Consider the following 20404-nt stretch of genomic DNA (forward strand, 5'->3'; position numbering starts at 1 on the left):
AGAACAGCTTCAAGATGTATCGTATTTTTCATGCAAACTCTAATCCAAAACGCTTTCCAGAATTAACAGTAACATAAAGATAAATTACGTATTCCAGGCAAGGGGGAAATTATTTGCAAACCAGTGGCAAGTTAATGAAGCAACGGCTATAGGAAGGCTGCTCCAGGTGACAGATGCTCTTGCACCAAAAGTAGTTTGGTTGTGTGTAGGGACCAAATGTAGAGAAGCAGAGTGAAGCTGAGGTCCCTGAGACAGGCTGGGCTGAGAGGCTTTAAAAACAAGGCAGGCATTTTGGGACTGAGTCTTGAAATGAAGAGGGGAGCCAATGCTGGCATTTGAGATTGCGGTGATCTGATAGTGTCCTGGTTTTGCTTGAGAGAGCGGGCTACAGCTTTCTGCATGTCCTGGAGGCTGGACAGTTGGAACTCAGGGCAGCCTCAGAATACAGAGTTGGACGAGTAAGAGGAGAGAAAGGTAAAAAGCAGAAGGCCGGTGTGAAAGATTTAGCAATTTCCTGCAGTATCCTGGACAAACCTTATTGAATTAAGTTAAACCTTATCAAATTATGTTTAAGCATTTTAGGAGTGTACTGCATTAAAAATGCAAATATTTATGTACTATTGTGGAATTATCTAGAAAGTCTCTAGGGGGGAGACATGACTAATGTAAACCCTGGGAAGTGTTCCGAGTCTTTTAAACAATGGTGCCAGACAAGAACAAAATGTTCACTGAGTGGGGTTCCTAGGAAATACATGGGATGGGGGGGAATACAGATTCTCACCTCCAGACCAGACATGCCAAACTCATTAAAAAAAACGCAGAAATTGGGCTTGGTTTTGGCTTAATTGGCTTGTGAGTTGCTTGTTGGCTAGTTTTTGGCTTGTAGCTTGTTGCTTCTTTTTTTTCATCGGATCCTGGCAAGCAAGAGCAAGGGAGGGCAAGGAGGGGGGAAGGGAGTCAGAGGTGCACAGCGGGCCCACCACAGTCCCAGACTGCACGCTGTGGGGATCGAGTCACATAGCGTGTTGGGGTTCTTAGGGATTGGCTTGTTTTGAAATGAGATTAGCTTGATTTTTGGCTTATTGTGAAAGTCAGGGTGCTTATTTACCGTGTGAAAGTTGGCAACTGTGCTCAGACCCAACCTTTTGAAGCTATGCCCTGAGGAGTAACCCATCGTCCGTTCCCAGGGTCCCAAGATCAAAGGTCCAAGCTGTATAAAGCAGTGACTCTCAGATTCATAGGGGGGGTTGTTCTGAGCAAAAGGTGTTGAACGTTAGCCACGGAAAAACCTCTGGGTGGAGTTTGAAGGACTGCTCACCTGCCAGAGCCCACGTCAGAGTTGGGATGATCTCTGGTAAGCTTATTAGCATGCATGCAGGTTCTTGTATTGGTTTTAATAGGTTTTCTCTGTAATGCTTTCACCTGAAGAATATATGTGCTTGCTTAGAGAGAACTAAGTGGTAAATTCTAACTATGGGCAATTATGCTGTTTATAGCCGCTGGGGAGAAAGCGAAGCAGGCCTGTGTAGACTGTCCGGCTCGCTGGGGACCTCAGTGTAGGCAGGGAGCTGTGCAGCCTGGAAAAACCCATCAGGCGGGAAGAGAGACGCAAGTCTCCACACAACAGAGGTGACAGTTTAGGAGCTGGGAGCCTAAAGTGGGTGTCATTGCCGGACTATGGATGGGGAGTACAGGTGCAATTGCCCTGACCTGTGACAGATGGCCAAGTGGGTCAGGCTTCAGCCTGGGACTTGGAAAACCTGGGTTCAACCTCCTGCTCTGCTACAGACTCCCTATGTGACCTTGGACAAGTCACCTAGGCCTAGAGCCTCAAAGATATTTTGGCACCTAAATCCAGATTTCAATAGGAGTAGGGCCCCTACATACCTCTGAGGAGCTGGGCCTTAGTCCCTCAGTTCCCCATATGTCCAATGCAAATAACAGCACTGCCCTACCTCACAGGATATGTGATGATATATACATTAAAGACTGCGAGGCGCTCAGATAGTCTGGTGATGGGGGACATGGTAGTCAGATAAGTTTTTGTCAGATCTCTGTACTTCCCGCTGTACCAGGCTGAGTCAAAGCCCCTGCCTCATCCTGTAAGTGATTAGAGCAGCCTTCCAACCTGTTTTAATGTGTCTGTAGTCGGGAAGGGCTGAGCAGCCAGAGGCAGGCAGCTTAGCCTGACCTGTCCTTTTCGCTAGCAGTCAAACTCTAGGGGCTTAGTCTGATTTTATTATACTGTGGTTTTTGTACTGCCTTCACCCTGCTCGGCTAGTGAATCCCCAGCTGGTCTTGCACTGATGGGGAGGTAAGTCTGAAATAGGGAGCAGGCTGGGAGAGGGGTCGTGTAAAGGCAGATGGAACTGTGAGGAGAAGGAAGGCGTTTCAGGGAGGCAGCTGAGGAAGGAAGGTGGGACTGGAGCTTGCATTTGGGGGCCAGCTGAGAGGAGAAGCATGGGGCACAAAGGGGCCCAGGGCAGGAGAGAGAGTCGGGGCTGCACTCGGGAGGGGGGTACACTGTCACGACAGCCATGCCAAAGCTAGTCGGCTGCAACAGCTGATTGGCACCAGTGCATCGCTAGGCTGATTGGAGAAACAGCATCTGTCAGTCACCAGCCAAGTGGATCCGTTAATTTGCACTGCTGCCGCTCATCTCTCCTTCTCTTGGTTTCTTTTATCACCGCTAGAACCACTGTAACGGGCCTGTCATTCCTTTAGGTCTCCCTTTCTTGTGTTCCCCTTCTTCTGCATGGCTTTACTGGAAAAAAGGACCAATGAGGGGTCCCAGCTTTAGACCAAAGGGCTGGTACATCGTCACTCGGAGCAGTGAATTGGAGAACAGCGACCGAAGCTGACAGGGCTTGTCCATCCTGAAAAGGATGAAAGGTCTTTTAAAGGTCTCCGTGGACCTCCCCACGGGATGGCAATGAACACCACTGAGCCTCCCAAAGGCTGACAGGTCCTGTGGTGCCCATTTTGCATGTGGCTTGGTTAACTGCCATCGATAATAGAGCTGGTGGCCTGTTTCCCTGGCCGGCACAGTGAACCAAGAGCAGCCAAGATGGCAAGAAGTGACCAAAGTGCAGGCCCAGGCCCAGGCCTTGCTTACATTTAACATGGACGTCTGGCCCTTGCAGACTACATGTTCCAGCATGCAATGCTCCAACTGGATCCAAGTGAAGGTCCCCGGCTCAAGATGGAGCACTGAATGCTGGGAACCCCACTCTCTGTATAGGAACCCCATTGCTGTGTCAAAGATGGGAATTCTGCAATTGGCTCTCTATTTTTGCAAAGCTCTTTGATAGCGGTTCACTTTCCCTCCGCGGGCAAAATGCGTTGGTACAGGGAGGATCACGGGTAACACTGTCTGAAGATACGGACTATGGACAGGTTACTGCTGTAATCAAGGACTGGGCTGATAGGAGACTGGTTTTATTTCCTGGCCCAAGTGACACGAATGTCTCGCACCCAGTCATATGATGGGGTTAGCTACCACTGCACCTTCCCTTTCTTGTGAAAAATCGAGTGCAACGAAATAAAGTCAACCAAAACCACCCACCTTTAACTAACGCTGGCAGTCACCAAGGCACACAAATAGAGACGGCCAGGGTGGAGGCCAGGCTGTTAGACTTCCATCAAGAATTACTGCACCATCTCTGAATCTCAGGGGTTTTCTGATCACACAGACACTTCTTGACAGCCAAACAATTCCTTTGGCTGTGACCTGTCTGGCTGCAGAGGCAGGTCTGCCACCTGGGGCCTACCTTTACTGTTTTTGTCATTGTCAGCAAACTAGAAGGGCAAGTGTTACTCTGGTGAGTACATGGGCACCCGCAGCACCATTCTGAACGTCCTAAAGAGAGCCAGCTTTTTTTGGTTTGCTTCAACTGTCTTTTGTTCCTCCAGCAGCACTGACTCTCAGGGTGGGTTATGACGTATGACACTGATGTGGACAGTATAGTTGTTAGCTTGGCCGCTCGCTAGCCATTCTCTTCCACTTGCAAAAGGCGTAACTCCTCAGCATTTTGTCCTAGTAATTCTCCTTCTGTAATTTCCTGGTGTACTACTCTTTTGTAGCTACTTCAGGGTACATGCTCATTGGCTCTAGAAGCTTGTTACAGCAGATGCAGGCGTTAATGGTTTTTGTCCTTCAACTCATAAGTCTCTGAACTGGAGATCCCAATAAAGCATTGGGAGATGCGCTTTCATTGGAACTGGTCCAAATATCTTCTATTTGTACCAACTTTGTACAAGTATACACAGATGAGTGTGTACAGAAAGGGCTTGGCATAACATGCTTGGGCTGTTGCATCAAAAAGAACTGTTGAAATTCGCCATTCATGAATTGTGGGCCACTCATCCTGAATCCCATGGTGAGCAAACGACATTTTTATAATGTGGTGTTGCTTTGCTACTTGATGAGTAGCGCAACAGACCAAATTTTTAAAAAGTTGAGTAGCCCACTAATAAGAGGTAATCTCTCCTATTTAGTTCCCACTGACACCAACCTTGGACTAAGGGCAATTAGGAATCTCACTGTGGCTTCAATGTCTCTTTTTGCATTCTTTACACTTTGTTTATTGCCTTTTCACATTTGGATACATTATCTAGTCACAGTAGGCCATCTCAGACTCTGTTCTTACACTTCTCCATGCACTAGTAGGCACTGGGGATGACGCTTGTATTTTCAGATTCCCTTTTCACCTCTTGACAGAGCCAAACAGTGTCCCCAGAAGGGCCATATTAGACAGGAAAGTGATACTGCACCCAATCAAAGCTCACAGAAGATGCAGCATGGGGAAGGGAAAAAAAAATCCAGCTTCTTTTCCTTTCCTTTTAAAAGGAAAAAATCAACGGAAATGCTTACAAAGACGGGAAATCATGGTGGGGAGACAGAGAGCATCTCAAACTCAGTGGGCTCTCCTGATGTCTCCCACGATAGGAATGCCCAAATGGATTCTCAGCAACACCTTGGTGGCTATGGTGTTTGCATAATAAAACAATGTTATGCTTCAAATAGTGCCTTTAATCCAAGGCTCTCAAAGCCTTACACTGTTGGGTAGCTATCATCATCTTTGGTTTGCTGAAGGGGAAGCTGAGGCATAGCACTGTTAACTGAGTGGTCCAAAGTCACAGCGTGAGTCAGCAGGAAAACCAGGGAGCAGAACCCCAGTGTCCTGATGCTGTAACCATCAGACGAGGCTGCCCATGCTTTGAAATCTCAGCAGATGACTGGCAATCTGGCTGAATTTCCCCTCTGGAAATCCAGCTCAGCTCCTCACAAAGCCCCATCTTTGGTCAGTCTCTCTCTAGACTGAGTCCTCACTCTGCTACCACATGGGCCCGCTTCCTCTCCGCCACTGCGTAGTGCCCCTCCTCTGCCCCAGCCTTGCACCAGAGCCAGTCAGCTGGGGAGGGCAGACGGTCACCAAGGCTGCCAAATTTCCCTCCGCATCCCCCAGAACCCTTCTCCGTTGTGACACGAGTGGCTTGCGTCAGCGCCGCCGTGGCTGGAAACAGCAGGGCTGACAATGACATTTGCTGCCGAGCCCCTGACATTGAACTCAGCCAGTTAGAACATCGGGTGTCTCGCTGGCAGAAGCAACCGCTCGGCTTCGACACCGCCAGCCAGCACGGGGACAGGGGAGGGAGGGGAATGAAAAAGCAGAAGCAGCAGCCAGACAGCTGCCGCCTCCTCCTCCTTTTGTGCAGAAATGTGTTTTTGTTTGTCAGTCAAACAGATTGTTTCCCCCTTCTTCACAGGCCAATTGTTTCTGCTGCCATGAGATAAGGGATTGAAAAGGGCTATATTTTGATGGTTCTGAATCTGGGACCTCAGAATTGGAGGGTAGACATCGAGGGGGAGGAGATTCATGTTCAAATTGTCCCTTTTTTTCCTTTCTCCCGCCTGGAAGCTGCTTCTGCCTCCCAGCTCTCCTGCTATTTAATCTCCGCGTCTCTGGTACACTCCGGAGGTTTATGCAATTTCGTCCTCTTTGCACCAGCTGCCGAGAAGAGTCCTTCTGTCACCTCGCTGGTCTCTCGCCACGGCTCCTCCCTCCGTCCTCCCACTGAAAAATACCAGCAGAGCATAGCTGGACCCACTGCAGACGTACATCAAAGGGTGAGGCCATGGTGAGGTTGTCCCCCTGTGATGAAGATTTTGTGCAGGAAGCTCCTAGGAGGGTCATTGCCCTCAACGGCCTTGGACAGTAAATGGAGACGTGGAAAGAAACTAGTTTGTAGGAACAAGACTTCATCCCAAGAAGATCAGGACTAGCAAAAGGCCAGCCTAGGACAGGCCATCAAAACAGTCTGTTGACGTCCAAGTTCAGCTGGAGGGAGCATCTTCTGCAATAACTCATCTTGGCTGCTTCCCCAAAAATTAATACTGGTGATATTTAGGCCGATTACACCGAGTTTCTGGGACTGTGGAGAGATGAGAGGCTGGGGCTGAGACCCACCAAACTCTGTATTATTAGGATAAGTAAATTATTTATGTTATGGGAGCACCCAAAAGACCCAAACAGGACCAGGGCTTGTGGTGCTGGACTCTGAACAGATACAGATAAATAGAGTCCCTGCCCTAGAGGACGTCCATCTAAGATATTGGGTCGCACTGAAACTTGTGGGGATCAGTCACTGATGTGAAGGCCCAGAGCGAGAGTCCCTTTGCTCCTGTATACTGGTCACATCTTGTTTAATTATCCAGTGCTCAGGAGCAGAGGGAGGGCTTTGCCTCTCATCCTCTGGGGATCACAGCCTGGAAGGGGCCAGCGCGGTTCATATCCAGCTCATAAGCCTCTCAGAGCTGAGGCTTGAGGAGTGAGATTCACTCAATTAATTTTGCTTTGGCAAAAAGTCCATTTTTATTGCTATTTCATGCCTTCAGTATAGATTTTCTCTGCTCGTCTCAAAGGGATAATAAAACCCGACTCGTTCTTTTTATAAGAAGTCTCACCCTCTTGCATTGGGCTGTCGTGTTCCCCACCTATACATGCAAATTTAAAGGCAAAGAGTTGTCATTTAAAGACAAAAAATGACTCAAAGCCAATCTGTGAGCAAAACCCATCGTACCCAGGCACTCAAACTAGGGCACCCAAACTTGGTGACATCAAGGGCTGCCCTGTCAACGTCTAACTGGCCTAGAATGGAGCAGCCTGGAGCTGTCCATCCTATTTATTAGGGTGGCATGGCCTGGGAAACAAATCCTAGCAGGCCACGCTCCATCTTGCTTCAAAACCGCTAAGATCAAGATGGTCGAGGGCCTATAGTATTCATGGGCCGCACTCCCACATTACAGGTGACGGCCACTTGGGCTGCATTCAGCTCCTTGTCCACACTTTGGCTGTCCTTGCTGTAAAAAGTTCCACCTGGATGTGCTAGGCCTGATTCCCTCCTACCTTAAGCCTCGGGCCCTATTGATCATTGCTGGGCAGTGCTGACACAAAGGGGTCACAGGGCAGGTGTCATGGTTTCCCCGGGGGAGGATCCCTGGTGCATGTGTCCCCTGTGCCAGGAACAGAGCTGGCTCCAGGAACAAGGAGTGTTGCAGCGTGGGCTGGGGACAGGGCGTGTGTGGGCTGAAGGAGAGGGGACAGGAGCTCCCTCCAGCGATTCCATCCCCCTGCAAAACCCTATTGGGGCCACTGCAGCAGGACTGTAATTTAAGGGCATCCCTCAGAGTTGCCCTAGCCTGCATTAGTGGTCACAATGAATAAAGGAGGTGCAAACTGTCACTCCTCTGCTGCTGCCAGCACATGAGTGGTTCCTGGTGTTGTCACGTACATGAATGGAAAGTGGATGTAGGACGGCACCATTCCGACATGGCAGCGTTTTCACACTCGGGGTAAATGACAGCCCAAGGTGCAGGGCAGTGGGGAGTTGGGTGTCAGCAGCTGATATTAATAATGAAAAGACTTCAGCTGAAACAAAGTCACAAAGTCTGTGTTTTCCAGCTGTAATTGTATGTTTGATACAGCAACCTGCATCTGTGGGCATAACCATGCGGCAGGACCTACCTGAAAACACTGGGCCCAATTCTCCTGTCACTTACGCTGGCGTAAATCAGGAGTAAATGCCAATGGAGTTAATGGGGCAACATCTGTACAAAACCAGGCAAGGCCATGACTACAGGGTGGTGTTTTGCACAAATGTAGCTATATCAGCGTAGCTGCATCAATGCAAACTGTTAGCACAGATAGCCTGCACTGGTTTGAAATGGGGCTTCTCTCTGTATAGTCCAGGCTAAAATGAGCGGCAAATCAAGCCCAGCTGCTGAGGATCTGACTATTTACGGTAGATTATAAATGTGAAAGTTTGAGAGGAATAATTTTTTTGGTCTTTTTGGCCCCCGCACCTCCTTTTCCAACCCAGCCTATCAGCTGTTCTATCGGGTCACTTTTCCACTTCGTTCTGTGAATGCAAAGCCTGTGGTGCAGGCATGCCGCACCCGCAGCGAGAGGAAACCCACAGATGGGTCTGCTCCTGCAGGTGTGGCTGCAACTGACAAAAGTTTTAAAGGTGGCCTGCGCTGGAATGGGGGAAAACGATAAGAGCGAGGAAACCTGTGAGAATAAAACCCTGGTTAACTGAAACTCTCGGGGTCCGGAGGTCGGTTACTGGCACGTCGCCTAGGGCTCAGTTTCACAGTGCTTTCAGGAGTTCATGCTCTGAAGCTGCAGCCTGTTCTACCAGTTAAACAAACCCTCTAGTATCCCAAAAGTTCCGGTGTTTTCACTGACCAGTGCGTGAGCAGGATTCACAGCTCACCTTCCCTTGTCTTTAACAGCCTAGCACTAGGTGGTTACAAAGATGTAATTAAACTAGGGATGGTCCTGAATGTAAAGCCTAGATCTAAACAGGCCTGTATTTTGGAGAAGTTTGGCTGTGGATCCAAACTTCATTGGTGAGCCCTATATGGAGTGGAACCAAAACCCAGATCTGAATATCCCCAGATAAGAACCTAATGTTTGCAGCTCAGAAGGAGGTTTAATGCAGGAGAAAATATTGGTTTTTCAGGGCTCTCAATGAAATAACACGTGAGGTCCCATCTACAAGGATAAGCCTCTATGTTGCCTTCTTCCAACCTGTGGTTCCCCTCACTTGGGTTCTGGCACCAGTTTGTGGAGGAAATCAAAACGGACCCAGTTAATCTACAGAGTAGCAGTAGAGTGGCTCAGAGACAATGGGTGGTGGGGACTTTTGGGAGAGGCAAACCATTTACCTGAGTGCGTGGTGTGTGTGTGACAGCAGGGCCCCTTAAAATACACGTTTAGGAGCAGCTGACCTGCCTAGATGAACCCAGAAACTATTTCCTGATAGTGTTCCTCTTCAGAATCCACAGCTGTGTGGATTTCCAACTATACCGGGAGATACATCTTATGGGTGAGACATTGGACACAGGTCCCCAGCATGGGTGGTCTCTTCATGAGACAAGGATGGTATCTGTAGTTGTCTTCTAATTAAATTCCCAATTTAGATCTATTCTACTTCTCTAAATTTCCCCATGTAGCTTCAAGCGGGTGTAGTATTCTTCCTCATTTCCTGTTCGAAACAACTCATGTCGCACCCCAGAGGAAGCTGCATTTCAGTGGTTGTTAAAGTGACCCCAGTGCAGCCTGCAAAGCACTTTGCAGGCCTCCTGGACAAAAGGCAGTAGAGAAACATTAAGTCATTGTCATTATATCACGCGGCCATTTTTAAAGCCCTGTCTTAACGTAGTTGGGGACTTGGGTCATCCTTATGTCAGTGGGAGATTCAGTAGGGTCGGAGAGAGACCTACCATAAAACAGGTTCTTTTCTCCATTTTTACGGGCTGCTTAATATCCTTTTCTAACCCATCCCCCAACATAGCTCAAGCTGCATTTTCATCAGCCATTGGTGCAACGGCTGAACGGTTAAGGCATAACTACAATCCTGAAGGTTTACATTTGAGTCTCGCTCGATCTCACACTGAAAGGTCACCTCCAGTTCACCCAGCTGCAAAACGGGTACCCAAACCATCAGCTTAGGGCAGCCAAAGGCAGTGGGATGTGATGCAGGCCACATTGCTTCCTCCTGTCCCTTGGCTGTGAAACAGAGATGCTTCAACCACATCAGCCCAATGAGCCAATGGCTCAAGGGAACTTTGATTGGTATAAACTAGGGAAGTCCAGCGGTTAGGACTGGGAAATCAAAACTTCTGGGTTTTAGACCTAGCTCTGCAACTGACCCATGGTGAGACCCTGGGCATAACTGCTCCTCTCCCTCTGCTTTCCAGTCTTTGCAAATGGGGATAAAAATGTCATTTCCCCCATTTTAAAGTGTTTTTAGGAACAATAAATGAGAATGAAAATCCTTCCTGTTACGGTGCCCTTGGCACTGATCATTACGTGACCCAAGACCCACAGAGCCGAACACGACTCACAGACCCTCCCCTCCATCACGACAGCAAGGACGATGTCTCGAGTTCTAATTTAACAGAAATGATTTAACTGGGAATTGGACTAGATGACCTTCTGGGGTCCCTTCCAACCCTGATATTCTATGATTCTATGATTCTAGCACTACATTGGTTCTGTTCAGATGTTATCGGGGGGGGGGGGCAGAGCTGTATCCCTGGGGTGGGTAGGATCCTGCTCCTCACAATGTGCTGTCAGGGAGGCACTTTTACCCCTAGCGCCAAAGACACAGACCTGCAGCGGGAGGCAGCTGCTGGGCGCTGAAGGGTCTTTACAGCTGGCTGTAGGCAGGAGCAATTGGATCTGCCCTGTGAGAGGCCCTGCACTTTTGGGGGCCCCAATGTGATTACACACCATGGCCATATGAACCCAGCCTCCGCCAGGCCTCTGAGACACTCCCCTAGCTGGAGACCCCATCTCTGTTTCAGGCTGAGTACAGGGCTCCATTCTGAGCCCTCAGAAGAGGCCAGCTGGAGGGGCAGGTTGCTTGGGAGCCGCCACAAAGGGGGCAGAGGTAGGGCCCACTGACCACCGCAGGCTTTTGCAGCGAAGGGATTGATCGTTCTCGGGGGCGGCTTGGCCGTTCCTGTCCAGGCAGCAGGGAGCAAACACACACCCCAGCAGTTCCCCTGCTCTGACGTCAATTAAAGGCTCCGACAGGTCCGCGACGTCAGCCAAGATGTATTGCAAACAGATGGAAAGCCCTTGAAAAGTCTATTCCTCGCGGAAGGGAAATAATATACAGTGTCTCCTTCAGGCTGACACTCGGGCCGCCTGGTGCAGGGGGGCTGTTTACTCGCTGTGGAGCGGCCTCGGGGCTCCCACTACCTTTTCTGTCTGCGGATTTCTCTGCAATAGCCAGCGCTGCACAAAAAGCAGGTCTGCGGCTGAAAAATCTGCTCCAGCAGAAGAGGTAGACGGGGGATGCCCGGGCTCCCAGGCCGGAGGTCCTCAAACTTTACTGTCAAAATGCAAACTTCTGTCTCGGTCCTCGGGGGTTTGGTTCAGAGGCTCCCTGTGCTGGCCCCGGCCTGGGAACTGCAGCAGGAGGGAAAGACCCGCTGCAGGGCTTGTCTTGTTCCTCCCCTCAGGAGCCAGGCACAGGCAGACGCCGGGTTAGGCTCGTGGGGGTGGGTGGAAGGGAGAGAAGCGCAGCTCGGGGGCTCCCTGGAAAGTTGGCAGCAGGGCCCGGGCTGGGCTGGGCTGGGCTGGGCTGGGCCGGGCCGCCCCACCCCCCAGCCTGGGAATCACGGGGGGCCCGGAGCACAGACCCCGCGCGCCCAGCGGCTGGGCTGCAGCCGGCCGGCCCGCTGCGACGTGGAGTCACTTGCAGCCAGGGGCTCTCGCCTCCCCGCGGGGCCCCGGATCGGTCTCCGGAGCCGGGCAGCAGCGGAGGCAGCCGGAGCCAGAGTAGCTGTCCCCGACCCCCCCCCCCCACACCCACGCCCCCGCTGGCTGCTCCCCGGCGCCTTCGCCGCCAGCCCGGCCCGGAGCCCCAGGGCACGCTCGGGCCTCGCCTCCCCGGGGAGCCGCTGCCGCAGCCCCGAGCGCTCCGCTCCGCTCCCCCCCGAGCCGGGCGAGGCTCCGCCGCTCTTACCTCGCTCCGCCGCCGCTCACCGCAGGCGCCTAGCGGGGCAGCCGGGCCAGGGACGCGGGGCGCGGAAGCTCCTCCGGTGCCCATCCATGGGAGCGCCCCCCGCGGCCGGATTTCCTCCCCGCCTCGCCCCACTCCGCTCCCCCGGCGAGTCCCGCGGGCAGGTCAGGGACTGCGGCCCCCGGGCTTGGCCCCGCTCCGCCGCCGCTCCGCCTGCAGCCGAGCGCGCTCCGGCGCGGGTGTCGATGGCAGCCCGATCCCACTTCGCACAGGAAGGGCGAGCGGGCGGGGAGGGGGGGAGAAGAAAGTTAGAGGCATGGCTGGATGCTGTCGGAAGTGCACGCTCATGTTTCCCTCCGGGGAAATCCAGGTGTTCTGCCCGGGCCGACAGCCCCATCTGCCGGCCGGCCGGCTTGCCCACGTGGCCCTGCCCGCGGGTGCGTCCTGTTGGGTCTGCAGAGCTGCCCCGCCGTGGGCCGGACCTCCCAGCCGCGGCCGTCCCAGCCCGCCCGCCCGCCGGGGGTACCCCGCCCGCGGCCTCCCGCAGGACGCTTGGAGCCACGGGCGACCAACTCAAGGCGGGCGTTGGCTTAGGAAAGCCGGACTTTTAGCAGGAGACAGGGCACTGAGGCGGCTCATTGCAGCTTTTTGGGAAGCTGCCTCTCAGTGGCAGTTTTGCTGTTACAATTTAATAGGGCTTTCAGAGTTCAGCCTAGGGGAAGGAGGGGATGTATTTGGATCTGAAAGCTCATGTATGGGTAGATGAACCTCTCCTCAGATGGAAGTGCCTTGAGAGGTGAGACATCCACAGCCAGGTGGGGTCACCATGCTGCACCCTCTGGCCACTTGGGGGGGATTTTATATACTCCGGCTCCAATCCTCCTTCCAAAAGAATGGTGAAGTGAAGGAGAATCTCCATTAGCAGGGCAGAGGCCTAGAAAATCCAGACCAATAAAGAACAGGCTTCTTCAGGCCAGGCCGGTTTGTTTACCTGCTGCGTCTGCAGGTTCAGCAGATCGCAGCTCCCACTGGCCATGGTTTGCTGTTCCAGACCAATGGAGGCTGCGGGAAGCGGTGCGGGCTGAGGGATGTGCTGGCCACCGCTTTCTGCAGCCCCCATTGGCCTGGAACGGCAAACTGCGGCCAGTGGGAGCTGCGATCAGCCGAACCTGCTGACACAGCAGGTAAACAAACTGGCCTGGCCCGCCAGGGGGCTTACCTTGGCGGGCAGCGGGCCAAAGTTTTCCGATCCCTGATCAACACTTTACCTTGAGTTCCAGAATTATAAACTCATAACTGAGTGGCAAGACAAAATGGTATTTGTCTAGGTTGGCCTGGCATCTTGACAGTTGTATCTTTGCATGGAGTCAGCTTGAAGGAAGTGGGGTGCAGTGGGGAGGCAGGACAGAGGAAGCATATTACGTGATGAAAATTGGCTGTAGCCAGCTGTACTGTCTAATGCTTATTTTGTATTTTCCTTATCATGGAGTACTTTGTTAGCATCATAAGATCTTTATGTTTAGTGTCTGCAGCTAGTTAACTGTTTGCATGGCAGAGTGGGTGTAGCAATGTTCACTGAAAATACCTTACTTCTTTACATTAAGGCCCATAGTACACATCTGTTCTCTATTAGGACTTCTCTATTAACACCCCATGTTTGCATTAACCCTAATGGAAATTCCAGTAGGCCTCCGCAGACTGCTCCCTCCCTAGCCTTGGCCAAAGAAGGCTGTAGCAAGGGAAACCGTGGCTCTCTACTGCAGGGATAGAGTGTCTCTGTTTGTAGAGCACAACACCCTGGGCCTCAGTCTTGACAGGCCTTTTGGTGCTACAATAACTTCAAGGTTTGATAATAATCATAACTGAGACACTGAAAGGGACTCCAAAAGGAATTAATAGGCCTTTGGGTGCTATCCCTTCTCCTCAGCCCAGCTGCTACTTGTGGTTTTAAAATCACATTTTCCCATTTAAACAGATATTTTCCTCTCCCATGTTTTTTGCAAAAGCCCCAAACAAAAGAGGGCAAAGTGCCTGTGCTCAGAGTGCTGTGAAATGTGAAGAGGAAACAAAGTGAAACACAGAGGCTGTTTTTCCTCTATTTCCTTAGTGACAGCCATTGTAGCCTTGGCTAGTAGCAATAGTGCGGGGGGAAACCCTTTGTAGACAGATGTATGATTTTTAAGTTAATAATTTCCATTTAATCACAGAGCTGGCCATCATATAATCCCCCGGGCCTGCCAAAGCAAGTATCAGTAAGCAGGTGGTGTAGGGGTCCTGCAGGCCAAGGCATTTGGCATGGATGTCCTGGCTGACTCACCTGTGCTCTCTGGCACTAGTCTGACAAGGAGAGGTTGTTTCCTTGGTTTGAGTTTTAACAGATCTTAGCAGCTGTGTGCATTTCAGGTTCAGCACGTCCCTTTTGAAACCAGCCAGACATGCAGATGGAGGCCAATAGCAGGAAATACCAGCAGCTTTGCTGCTTCCCACTGCTAAAATCAAACAACAGCGAAAGTGTTAACAGGGCTTCTGCCCTTTTCTATGCCGCAGAATAGCAATCCCAGGAAGAAGGGGTCTCCAAATGAACAACACAAGCCATTGTTTCTTAAACTCTTGGGATACTAATTGAGGTCAGCCTGTCATTTGACTCCAATCACTATTTAGACTGGTCTAATCCCAGGCTTTTAATAGGAACCGAGCAATTGCTATACAGGGATCCATCTAGTATAGTATCTTGTCTATGACAGTAGCCCAGAACCAGTTATGGGATATCCTGCCCCCAGGGAAATTTTTCTGCCAGCCCCCAATAGTTAGAGCTTGGCTTATGGCTCAGGGCTTATATCTTTTCCAAAGCTCTTGTTTATATTTTTGGTGGTTACTATTATAGCTCTGGATAGTCTTGTTATCTATACACAGATCCAATCCTTTTCTGAATCCTACCTAGCTCTTGGCCTCAGTGATGCCATGTGGCAATGAGTTCCACTGGCTGGTTGTGGATTGCGTGAAAAAGTATTTCCTTTGATCAGTGTAAACTCTGCCACCTCTTAATTTCCTCAAATAGCTCCTTGCATATATACCTTACATTTGCATCACACCTGTTAGCCCCAAAGATTCAATAATTCTTTTTTTTTAAAGTACCAGGCATGTGATTTTGCAAACCATTTTGTACTCAAGTATTTCCGTAAAAGTCAATGGGCTTACTTGTGTGAAAAAGTATTATTCCTGTGAGCAAGGGTTTCCAAGCTCTGCCCTATATGTATTCCAGAAACAACAAAAATTATTTAAAGAAACAATCAAGGTTGCCAAGTGGTAACAGCGTATTTCCCTATCACATCATCTATAAGAGCAAGGAAATTAAAATCTAAGGACTTTGTCAATCTTAAATTGCACACATAATAATAGTGCCTATCTTCTCTTAGTTCTGTGTTTTTACAGTGCCTAGCACAATGTATCCCTGGTCCAGACTGGGTAACCCTGGGCCCTATTACAATGCAACATAAATAAGAATAAACAATACTACATTATTCTGATCAAGTACAAAGCAATGCGTATTTCATCACAGCACAACAAACTGAACTCCAACCCATTGTTTTCTTTTTCTCCCGATTATGAATCTTTCCTATCTTAATTTCTATATCTTACTTATTTTCCTTCCAGGGAAACTGTTGAATGGGAGATATAAGATAACATATTTTTGCCCCCTTTGGCCTGAGCGTTTAGCCAATTTTTGGGGCCTCGCTGGGTTTTTCTATTTGGAGGAAAAATTGATGAGATGAGTATTTATAAATTGAAAATAGTTGTTTTTGGCTGACATAACTGCTGTTTCTTTAGAATAACATTGAATATGTACAATATAACTCTCTGGTATTTTTGTGGATATGTTCTGTATGGGCTTGTATTTGAAGTTGATCAATATGTGTTATTAATATGTACATACAAAATTTTGTATTTTGAGATTGCTGATGAAGGAATCATTTTTATTTCGGGTCAGAGATAAGGTTGTTGTATGTATATATGTATGTATATGCAATTCTAAGCCAAAACAACGTGTTTCTATTTATCATTTAAGCCATGGTGGATTCATGGTGTCCTTGGCTGTTCCTTTCCTTGCTTTTAAGAGCTTCTGCTTTTACAAATGATGTGAGAGTAAATACATTTCTGTCGCTTAGTGACCTTAACTGGGGTTCTTTAAACAAAGTTTTTTTGTTTTTGGAATTTCCCAGGTTTTTTATTTTTAAACATCTCTCATTTTTTCTTTTGTGTCGCTAAAGCTGAAGATATCGTTTATAAATGTTAACTAACTGGAATGGAAAGGTCAGATAGTTAAATGAAAGAAGTGAGCAGAGCTGTCCAAGCTAATGAGGGCTGCCAACCTACCTCTAAAATCCCCTAGCAGCTTTGAAATTGGAATGAAATGACTATCCGTGAAAATGCCCTGTCCACAAGCAACTCACTACCCCAGTAGCTTTGCTTTGGGCACTGGAAGACCTTGTTTTTAATAGGGGCCATCATCAAATATATTCTGTATTCTTTCTTTTTCCCGACTGCTTCAGAGGCAGAGAGCCTTGTCTAATCTTCCAGCACTAGCCATTTCTAAGACATTTTCCTACTTGTGCCCTTGGAAACGGCCTCTTTCACCAACCAGTATCAAAGTCTACCTCTGGCTCAAATGTGGCCTAATGTGACCTTGTTAGGCAGATAGAGGGGTAGAGTGTTAGGGTCTGTCTTCACTGCAGAGTTAGCCTAGACACTTACTCAGGTGTTGCCTGTAACCCGCCTCCTTTCCACACACCAAACCTTCTCACCTGACTTCAGTGATGCTTTCGACCCAGGTGCCTGGCCCAGCTGGGGTGATAGACTTGAGCTTGGGTGCTGCTTTCATTTCTGCCGGTAACTGGCAGTGTGGATGCCGGCTAAGGTGCTGATAGTCCCCTGGTGCCTTCCCACAGTTCCCTGCATATGCCTCGCAGGACAGACAAGAGCTCCTACAATTTCCTGGGAAAAAATCCTAGATCAGCCCAGCGTACTGCAGCGTAGAGAGCACCCCAAAGTCCTAGCGGCACACATGGTGAAGGAGCGCAGCCCCAGTGTGGACACAGTAACTCGGGTCCGCCTGTGCCGTGGGGCTGCCTACCTGACAGCTAGGCTAACCCTGGTGCTGATCAGCTGAGCTAACTCAGCAGTGAAGACACCCCCCAAGACTTGGTCGAGGAGCTGAGCGCCGTGTTTTGGGCCATTGCGGTCGTTTTTAAGAGAGGCTTTCCCAGCAAGACGCAAGTCAGAGCTGGACCCGGCAGCCGCAGAATGCTAGCTAACCTCTCGTTCCAGCGATTGCTGTGGCCACTTGTAGGAAGAGAATCACTTCCAGATGGAAGCCCCTGAGCTGGTTTTGTTCAGAGTGTGAGGAATGGAAGTGTCACTCGCAAAGGGGCATCATCACCGACTTGGGGGCTGGGGGAATGAGGAGAGAGAAAGGCATAGAAATGAGAGCAGCAGCAAATCTGGTAGATCCGATAGGAAAACAACCATCTCATGCAGAGAGCTGGGGTCTAACGCACAATGGGGGCGGGGTGTATGTGCGTGTGTCACGTGTATTGTGTGGTGGAGACACCAAGTCAAAGCCCTGGAGTCCCTCCTCCTTTGATCCGTGTCCCAGGGCCAGCTTTGCAATTTGCAAGTCTCCACGCCCTAGTACGGTCACAAGCTGCCAGAGGGGGTGGGTTTGGACCCTGAGCTCCCTCCTCCTTCTTCAAGGAGGGGGACAGAGCAATAAAATAAGTCAAGGCTCCGGAGGGACCCAAGCCTGCACTTGTGTTTTAGGCGGTCCCTGCTGTGTAGCCAAGGGGATTTTCCCAGGCTTGGGAGGTTGAGCTCAGAGGGGAGGGAGACAGGAATCTGACAAGATTAGAGGGGGTGAAGGCCCCAGCTGAGCCAGCCTGCATTTGAGTCTCAATAGATTTCAGAGGCTTCAAATATGTTTTCAGATGAAAGCTGCTCCGAGCCCCTCCCCCGCAAAGGCAGGTCAGTGCAGGAAGCTCCATGCATGGAGAGATGCTGCAGGCACCAGATTTGTTTGACTTTCTTGTTATTTTGCTTAAAAAAACCCCCAACCAAACCCACCACCACACCAAGAAAGGAAAGAGCTTTAATAAGCCCAGAAGATGTCACCATAGTAACAGAAATCAGAGCCACTCCAAGGATTCTGCCGCCTGGGAAGGAGATAAAATGTTTTCTATCGATCGCTGTCGGGAAAGTCACTGTTGATAAGCCATCCAAGGCGAAATGGGAGCAGACATAGGAAAACAGGAGCTCTTCAAATGAGGCTCCAGATGCTCCCACAATCTCCCCTGCTTTGCAGTTTGGGGTCGGAGGGAATCAATTGCTCCTTTGTAGCGAGAAGATTTCCAGTTCTCCCACTTTGCTGTGTGTGTTTCTGTGTCCCTGGGTGGTGTTTGTGTTTCTCTCTCTTGGGGTGAGGTTGAGAGGAGAGCTGGAGGGGGGGAAGTGGGGGAGCATGGGTGCAGATGTTTTATGGGTGTCTGTGCACGACCCGTAATTAACACACAGTAGAAAGCCCTACATAATTCTCCCATTTAGCAGCTTTTCAATATGAAAAAGTGGCTAAACTATCTGTTTTAGGACTATCCTAAATAAAGAGGCTGCAGGTGACTTTTCACCCACGCTTCCCCCACTGCTGTTATCAGGCATGTCACTGCAGCGTGGGAGGAGAGAGAGAGAGAGAGAGAGAGAGAGAGAACCTGGCTGTGTCCACATGGAGGATATGTCCAAAATTACCCCACTCAGACCTCCTTTTACCACTGGGGCTAACAGCAGGGCAGCTGAATTGGTGCTAGCACTCGTGGGGAATTTTAGTTTGGTAAATTTCCCCTTTGCGGGCAAACCATGCATGTCTCAGGCCTGTATCTCCTCCATATCACCCTCTCCTAGGTGTTTGGTTGTGGTGGGGGGGAGTTTGGGGGGGTTCAATCCAGCTTTATCTCTATCACAAAACCCATCCCTACGGCTAGTACTAACTGTTCCCCTCCTTGCCGACCATCTCAGCCGAGAAGCCAAGGATGGAATGGGTCACTGAGACTGACGTAGCCTCTCGGCTTTGGAGTGGATCAGTTCAGGTTAGGTTTGAGGCACATCAGCGGGGCAGGTCTGATGATAGATCGAAGATGTTGGTGTCCAGGCCTGCCATCCTGGTCTCTTTCCATTCCTCTTGGCTGTGGTCACCCCTTTGATATCCATCCAATATGCCCATCACTGTCACTTGGGCTGGGCTGTTCTGTAGCTGTTCTGTAGCTGTCTCATAAATATCAATATTTGACCGTCTCCTTCCCGTGGCAATGCCTGGGAAGCCCGCTAGCTGTCTGGTGGCTGTTTTTCAAAGCTCTGCTCAGCAATGGGGGCTGGCCTGCATGCCTGCGTGCCCTTTGAAGAAATGGGAAATCCTATTATCTGCTCATTCTTTTCACAGCATGAGGCCTCAGAGCATTCACCAGGAATGGAGTGTGGTCTGCAGCTCAAAGCCCCGCACCGCTTGGGCTTGGCTCCCACTGAGATGTGAAGGTCCCCGGGTCAGCACCTGAGGGTGGGCAGCCTCTCAGCTCTGCTATCCATATTCATGTAGCTGGAGTGGGAGCACTGGGAGAGGGCAGGGAGACAGATGGGGGCGCAGACCAGGAGAGAGCAGCTGAAGCTGGGAGCAGAGAGCAGTCAACCATTCCTTAACATCGCAGCGCAGAGTTTGTAGGTGTTGGGCCTTGCACATTCCTGATCTTCACCCTTCATTGGGTGGCAGCCACTGCCTATGGGGACCCAAGGGAGCTTGTGTATGTGTGTGGGGCTGGGTCATTTCTTTAACCCCTTGAGCACCACAGCTCAGCGCACATGCTGCCCAGGTAGCAATGTGAGAAACCTGAAATACCTGTAAGGCGGCAGACATCAGTAGGGCAGGGAAGGAGTTAACCCATGTTACATTCTCTGCTGCTGGCAATTGGCAGCAATAAAATGGGCAGTGAATTCGGGTCTGCGTGGAATCAAGGCACATTCAGGTCTGCAATGAAAGCCGCACTGGCAACAGGGGGCATTGGAGGAATGTGTTCCCAGACATGATTTGCAGCCCTTAAGTGCTGGTCAGATGCCACAGAAGGCACTTGGTAGGCATTGTGTTAATGATGCAGGCACAGGCCTTATGACCTGGCCTGTGCTAAAACCCTGGCTCGCAGAAGCTAAACCAATTTGGCTTGATCTTATACCAGGTGTTTTTCTCTGGCTCGTAGAATACTTGTCTGTAATTGGGGTGGCTCCATCTCTGAGATAAATAAAGAGCTGCTTTGTGGGTGATTTAATTTGTTTT

At 50.1% G+C, this 20404-nt stretch overlaps 1 protein-coding gene across 2 annotated transcripts in view; it reads right to left on the reverse strand.

Annotated features, from left to right (window-relative positions):
- The window catches only part of RAI1 (retinoic acid induced 1), a 133776-nt gene extending 121400 nt beyond the window's left edge, over positions 1-12376 (reverse strand). For both annotated transcript variants that reach the window (XR_012161085.2, XM_073361837.2), the window contains exon 1: positions 12046-12376. The gene's annotated coding sequence lies outside the window, so the exon portion shown is untranslated. The remainder of the gene's footprint in view (positions 1-12045) is intronic.
- Positions 12377-20404: the final 8028 nt, after the last annotated feature.

This window comes from Lepidochelys kempii, chromosome 10 (genome assembly GCF_965140285.1).
Source record: "Lepidochelys kempii isolate rLepKem1 chromosome 10, rLepKem1.hap1, whole genome shotgun sequence".
In the NCBI taxonomy this organism is placed as follows: Eukaryota; Metazoa; Chordata; order Testudines; family Cheloniidae; genus Lepidochelys; species Lepidochelys kempii.